Source organism: Hippocampus guttulatus, unplaced genomic scaffold (genome assembly GCF_054856545.1).
Source record: "Hippocampus guttulatus isolate MCC_2025c unplaced genomic scaffold, RoL_Hgut_1.0 HiC_scaffold_106, whole genome shotgun sequence".
NCBI classification, from domain to species: Eukaryota; Metazoa; Chordata; class Actinopteri; order Syngnathiformes; family Syngnathidae; genus Hippocampus; species Hippocampus guttulatus.
In genome coordinates this window covers 12501-20000 of record NW_028233795.1, presented here as the reverse complement: position 1 = coordinate 20000, position 7500 = coordinate 12501, and positions in this window count along the sequence as shown.

Here is a 7500-nt window from a genome sequence, read left to right as displayed (position 1 = left end):
CACCCCTGGTACCCCCAGCCAGCTTCGCCCCTGGTACCCTCAGCCTTACCCCTGGTACCCTCAGCCCAACCCCTGGTACCCTCAGCCCAACCCCTGGTACCCCCAGCCAGCTTCGCCCCTGGTACCCTCAGCCTTACCCCTGGTACCCCCAGCCTTACCCCTGGTACCTCCAGCCTAACCCCTGGTACCTCCAGCCTTACCCCTGGTACCTCCAGCCTTACCCCTGGTACCTCCAGCCTTACCCCTGGTACCTCCAGCCGTACCCCTGGTACCCTCAGCCTTACCCCTGGTACCCTCAGCCTTACCCCTGGTACCCTCAGCCTTACCCCTGGTACCCTCAGCCGCACCCCTGGTACCCTCAGCGGCACCCCTGGTACCCTCAGCCTTACCCCTGGTACCCTCAGCCGCACCCCTGGTACCCTCAGCGGCACCCCTGGTACCCTCAGCGGCACCCCTGGTACCCTCAGCCGTACCCCTGGTACCCTCAGCCGAACCCCTGGTACCCTCAGCGGCACCCCTGGTACCCTCAGCGGCACCCCTGGTACCCTCAGCCGTACCCCTGGTACCCTCATCGGCACCCCTGGTACCCTCAGCGGCACCCCTGGTACCCTCAGCTGCACCCCTGGTACCCTCAGCGGCACCCCTGGTACCCTCAGCGGCACCCCTGGTACCTCCGCCATTGAAAATGAATGGGCGGCCTTCCCACCTGCCGTCAGCCGCCCGGAGGGGGAAATAGAAAATATTCGAAAGTGCGGAGCTCCGCCGTCAGAGGCCGGCTTTTCGCCCGGGGTATCCGCCCCGGGGCGCCTCTCGGGCGACCTTCCCAACTGCCGTCGGCCGCCCGGAGGGGGAAATAGAAAATATTCGAAAGTGCGGAGCTCCGCCGTCAGAGGCCGGCTTTTCGCCCGAGGTATCCGCCCCGGGGCGCCTCTCGGGCGGCCTTCCCAACTGCCGTCGGCCGCCCGGAGGGGGAAATAGAAAATATTCGAAAGTGCGGAGCTCCGCCGTCAGAGGCCGGGTTTTCGCCCGAGGTATCCGCCCCGGGCGCCTCTCGGGCGGCCTTCCCAACTGCCGTCGGCCGCCCGGAGGGGGAAATAGAAAATATTCGAAAGTGCGGAGCTCCGCCGTCAGAGGCCGGCTTTTCGCCCGAGGTATCCGCCCCGGGCGCCTCTCGGGCGGCCTTCCCAACTGCCGTCGGCCGCCCGGAGGGGGAAATAGAAAATATTCGAAAGTGCGGAGCTCCGCCGTCAGAGGCCGGCTTTTCGCACGAGGTATCCGCCCCGGGCGCCTCTCGGGCGGCCTTCCCAACTGCCGTCGGCCGCCCGGAGGGGGAAATAGAAAATATTCGAAAGTGCGGAGCTCCGCCGTCAGAGGCCGGCTTTTCGCCCGAGGTATCCGCCCCGGGCGCCTCTCGGGCGGCCTTCCCAACTGCCGTCGGCCGCCCGGAGGGGGAAATAGAAAATATTCGAAAGTGCGGAGCTCCGCCGTCAGAGGCCGGCTTTTCGCCCGAGGTATCCGCCCCGGGCGCCTCTCGGGCGGCCTTCCCAACTGCCGTCGGCCGCCCGGAGGGGGAGATAGAAAATATTCGAAAGTGCGGAGCTCCGCCGTCAGAGGCCGGCTTTTCGCCCGAGGTATCCGCCCCGGGCGCCTCTCGGGCGGCCTTCCCAACTGCCGTCGACCGCCCGGAGGGGGAAATAGAAAATATTCGAAAGTGCGGAGCTCCGCCGTCAGAGGCCGGCTTTTCGCCCGAGGTATCCGCCCCGGGCGCCTCTCGGGCGGCCTTCCCAACTGCCGTCGACCGCCCGGAGGGGGAGATAGAAAATATTCGAAAGTGCGGAGCTCCGCCGTCAGAGGCCGGCTCCACGCTTCATTCATCCGACCGAGACGCCTCTCCGCCGGCCACACTCGGCTGCGGGGCCGGCCCGCTCTCCGCCATTGAAAATGAATGGGGGGCATTTTCTCATGCTTTCAATCCGCCTAAGAGGCATCTTTCCCGGCCAACTTTGTGCCCCTGGTACCTCCAGCATCGAGAAAGCATGGTGACTCGTCCGACACATGCCCCCCTATATACGTTTCGGAAAGTATTTTGGTGAACGGTCACTTTCTAAGCCTTTCGCCTTCTTGACCCCCTAACTCCGCATATCTGGTTTACCTACTACAGCGCCCCTAACGACCAAAATCGGTACTGCTACCCCTGGTACCCCCGCCATTGAAAATGAATGGGGGAATTTTTTTAATCCCCCAGGCCGGCCAGGAGGCCCCTTTCCCGGCCAAACTCGCACGCTGGGCCGGCCCGCTCTTTACCCCTGGTACCCCCGCCATTGAAAATGAATGGGGGAATTTTTTTCAATCTCCCAGGCCGGCCAGGAGGGCTCTTTCCCGGCCACACTCGCACGCCGGGCCGGCCCGCTCTTTACCCCTGGTACCCCCAGCTCTACCCCTGGTACCCCCGCCATTGAAAATGAATGGGGGAATTTTTTCAATCTCCCAATCCGACCAAGAGGCCTCTTTTCCGGCCAAACTCGCACGCCGGGCCGGCCCGCTCTTTACCCCTGGTACCCCCAGCTCTACCCCTGGTACCCCCGCCATTGAAAATGAATGGGGGAATTTTTTCAATCTCCCAATCCGACCAAGAGGCCTCTTTTCCGGCCAAACTCGCACGCCGGGCCGGCCCGCTCTTTACCCCTGGTACCCCCAGCTCTACCCCTGGTACCCCCGCCATTGAAAATGAATGGGGGAATTTTTTCAATCTCCCAATCCGACCAAGAGGCCTCTTTTCCGGCCAAACTCGCACGCCGGGCCGGCCCGCTCTTTACCCCTGGTACCCCCAGCTCTACCCCTGGTACCCCCGCCATTGAAAATGAATGGGGGAATTTTTTCAATCTCCCAATCCGACCAAGAGGCCTCTTTTCCGGCCAAACTCGCACGCCGGGCCGGCCCGCTCTTTACCCCTGGTACCCCCAGCTCTACCCCTGGTACCCCCGCCATTGAAAATGAATGGGGGAATTTTTTCAATCTCCCAATCCGACCAAGAGGCCTCTTTTCCGGCCAAACTCGCACGCCGGGCCGGCCCGCTCTTTACCCCTGGTACCCCCAGCTCTACCCCTGGTACCCCCGCCATTGAAAATGAATGGGGGAATTTTTTCAATCTCCCAATCCGACCAAGAGGCCTCTTTTCCGGCCAAACTCGCACGCCGGGCCGGCCCGCTCTTTACCCCTGGTACCCCCAGCTCTACCCCTGGTACCCCCGCCATTGAAAATGAATGGGGGAATTTTTTCAATCTCCCAATCCGACCAAGAGGCCTCTTTTCCGGCCAAACTCGCACGCCGGGCCGGCCCGCTCTTTACCCCTGGTACCCCCAGCTCTACCCCTGGTACCCCCGCCATTGAAAATGAATGGGGGAATTTTTTCAATCTCCCACGCCGGCCAAGAGGCCTTTTTCCCGGGCACGCACGCTCGCCGGGCCGGCCCGCTATTATTAAACTCTCACCCCTGCAAGGAGGCCTTTTTCCCGGGCACGCACGCTCGCGGGGCCGGCCCGCTATTATTAAACTCTCACGCCGGCCAAGAGGCCTTTTTCCCGGGCACGCACGCTCGCCGGGCCGGCCCGCTATTATTAAACTCTCACGCCTGCAAGGAGGCCTTTTTCCCGGGCACGCACGCTCGCCGGGCCGGCCCGCTATTATTGAACTCTCACGCCTGCAAGGAGGCCTTTTTCCCGGGCACGCACGCTCGCGGAGCCGGCCCGCTATTATTAAACTCTCACGCCTGCAAGGAGGCCTTTTTCCCGGGCACGCACGCTCGCCGGGCCGGCCCGCTATTATTAAACTCTCACGCCTGCAAGGAGGCCTTTTTCCCGGGCACGCACGCTCGCCGGGCCGGCCCGCTATTATTAAACTCTCACGCCTGCAAGGAGGCCTTTTTCCCGGGCACGCACGCTCGCCGGGCCGGCCCGCTATTATTAAACTCTCACGCCTGCAAGGAGGCCTTTTTCCCGGGCACGCACGCTCGCCGGGCCGGCCCGCTATTATTAAACTCTCACGCCGGCCAAGAGGCCCTTTTCCCGGGCACGCACGCTCGATGAGCCGGCCCGCTATTATTAAACTCTCACGCCGGCCAAGAGGCCCTTTTCCCGGGCACGCACGCTCGATGAGCCGGCCCGCTATTATTAAACTCTCACGCCGGCCAAGAGGCCTTTTTCCCGGCCACGCACGCTCGCGGAGCCGGCCCGCTATTATTAAACTCTCACGCCTGCAAGGAGGCCTTTTTCCCGGGCACGCACGCTCGCCGGGCCGGCCCGCTATTATTAAACTCTCACGCCTGCAAGGAGGCCTTTTTCCCGGGCACGCACGCTCGCCGGGCCGGCCCGCTATTATTAAACTCTCACGCCTGCAAGGAGGCCTTTTTCCCGGGCACGCACGCTCGCCGGGCCGGCCCGCTATTATTAAACTCTCACGCCGGCCAGGAGGCATTTTTCCCGGGCACGCACGCTCGCCGTGCAGGCCCGCCATTTGCCTACCACACCGCCGTCTGGCGGACACCAAGCGGTACCGCCGACCCCTCCCGTTGAAAATGAATGGGGGATTTTTTTTCAATCCCCCAAGCCGGCCAAGAGGCCTTTTTCCCGGGCACGCACGCTCGATGAGCCGGCCCGCTATTATTAAACTCTTACGCCTGCAAGGAGGCCTTTTTCCCGGGCACGCACGCTCGCCGAGCCGGCCCGCTATTATTAAACTCTCACGCCGGCCAAGAGGCCCTTTTCCCGGGCACGCACGCTCGCCGAGCCGGCCCGCTATTATTAAACTCTCAGGCCCGCTATTATTAAACTCTCACGCCGGCCAAGAGGCCCTTTTCCCGGGCACGCACGCTCGATGAGCCGGCCCGCTATTATTAAACTCTCACGCCTGCAAGGAGGCCTTTTTCCCGGGCACGCACGCTCGCCGAGCCGGCCCGCTATTATTAAACTCTCACGCCGGCCAAGAGGCCTTTTTCCCGGGCACGCACGCTCGCCGAGCCGGCCCGCTATTATTAAACTCTCACGCCGGCCAGGAGGCATTTTTCCCGGGCACGCACGCTCGCCGTGCAGGCCCGCCATTTGCCTACCACACCGCCGTCTGGCGGACACCAAGCGGTACCGCCGACCCCTCCCGTTGAAAATGAATGGGGGATTTTTTTTTCAATCCCCCAAGCCGGCCAAGAGGCCTTTTTCCCGGGCACGCACGCTCGATGAGCCGGCCCGCTATTATTAAACTCTCACGCCGGCCAAGAGGCCCTTTTCCCGGGCACGCACGCTCGATGAGCCGGCCCGCTATTATTAAACTCTCACGCCTGCAAGGAGGCCTTTTTCCCGGGCACGCACGCTCGCCGAGCCGGCCCGCTATTATTAAACTCTCACGCCGGCCAAGAGGCCTTTTTCCCGGGCACGCACGCTCGCCGAGCCGGCCCGCTATTATTAAACTCTCACGCCGGCCAGGAGGCATTTTTCCCGGGCACGCACGCTCGCCGTGCAGGCCCGCCATTTGCCTACCACACCGCCGTCTGGCGGACACCAAGCGGTACCGCCGACCCCTCCCGTTGAAAATGAATGGGGGATTTTTTTTTCAATCCCCCAAGCCGGCCAAGAGGCCTTTTTCCCGGGCACGCACGCTCGATGAGCCGGCCCGCTATTATTAAACTCTCACGCCGGCCAAGAGGCCCTTTTCCCGGGCACGCACGCTCGATGAGCCGGCCCGCTATTATTAAACGCTCACGCCTGCAAGGAGGCCTTTTTCCCGGGCACGCACGCTCGCCGGGCCGGCCCGCTATTATTAAACTCTCACGCCGGCCAAGAGGCCCTTTTCCCGGGCACGCACGCTCGATGAGCCGGCCCGCTATTATTAAACTCTCACGCCGGCCAAGAGGCCTTTTTCCCGGCCACGCACGCTCGCGGAGCCGGCCCGCTATTATTAAACTCTCATGCCTGCAAGGAGGCCTTTTTCCCGGGCACGCACGCTCGCCGAGCCGGCCCGCTATTATTAAACTCTCACGCCGGCCAAGAGGCCTTTTTCCCGGGCACGCACGCTCGCCGAGCCGGCCCGCTATTATTAAACTCTCACGCCGGCCAGGAGGCATTTTTCCCGGGCACGCACGCTCGCCGTGCAGGCCCGCCATTTGCCTACCACACCGCCGTCTGGCGGACACCAAGCGGTACCGCCGACCCCTCCCGTTGAAAATGAATGGGGGATTTTTTTTCAATCCCCCAAGCCGGCCAAGAGGCCTTTTTCCCGGGCACGCACGCTCGATGAGCCGGCCCGCTATTATTAAACTCTTACGCCTGCAAGGAGGCCCTTTTCCCGGGCACGCACGCTCGCAGAGCCGGCCCGCTATTATTAAACTCTCACGCCTGCAAGGAGGCCTTTTTCCCGGGCACGCACGCTCGCCGGGCCGGCCCGCTATTATTAAACTCTCACGCCGGCCAAGAGGCCCTTTTCCCGGGCACGCACGCTCGCAGAGCCGGTCCGCTATTATTAAACTCTCACGCCTGCAAGGAGGCCCTTTTCCCGGGCACGCACGCTCGATGAGCCGGCCCGCTATTATTAAACTCTCACGCCTGCAAGGAGGCCTTTTTCCCGGGCACGCACGCTCGCCGGGCCGGCCCGCTATTATTAAACTCTCACGCCGGCCAAGAGGCCTTTTTCCCGGGCACGCACGCTCGCCGAGCCGGCCCGCTATTATTAAACTCTCACGCCTGCAAGGAGGCCTTTTTCCCGGGCACGCACGCTCGCCGGGCCGGCCCGCTATTATTAAACTCTCACGCCTGCAAGGAGGCCTTTTTCCCGGGCACGCACGCTCGCCGGGCCGGCCCGCTATTATTAAACTCTCACGCCTGCAAGGAGGCCTTTTTCCCGGGCACGCACGCTCGCCGAGCCGGCCCGCTATTATTAAACTCTCAGGCCCGCTATTATTAAACTCTCACGCCGGCCAAGAGGCCCTTTTCCCGGGCACGCACGCTCGCCGAGCCGGCCCGCTATTATTAAACTCTCACGCCTGCAAGGAGGCCTTTTTCCCGGGCACGCACGCTCGCCGGGCCGGCCCGCTATTATTAAACTCTCACGCCTGCAAGGAGGCCTTTTTCCCGGGCACGCACGCTCGCCGGGCCGGCCCGCTATTATTAAACGCTCACGCCTGCAAGGAGGCCTTTTTCCCGGGCACGCACGCTCGCCGGGCCGGCCCGCTATTATTAAACTCTCACCCCTGCAAGGAGGCCTTTTTCCCGGGCACGCACGCTCGCCGGGCCGGCCCGCTATTATTAAACTCTCACGCCGGCCAAGAGGCCTTTTTCCCGGGCACGCACGCTCGCCGAGCCGGCCCGCTATTATTAAACTCTCACGCCTGCAAGGAGGCCTTTTTCCCGGGCACGCACGCTCGCCGGGCCGGCCCGCTATTATTAAACTCTCACGCCTGCAAGGAGGCCTTTTTCCCGGGCACGCACGCTCGCCGGGCCGGCCCGCTATTATTAA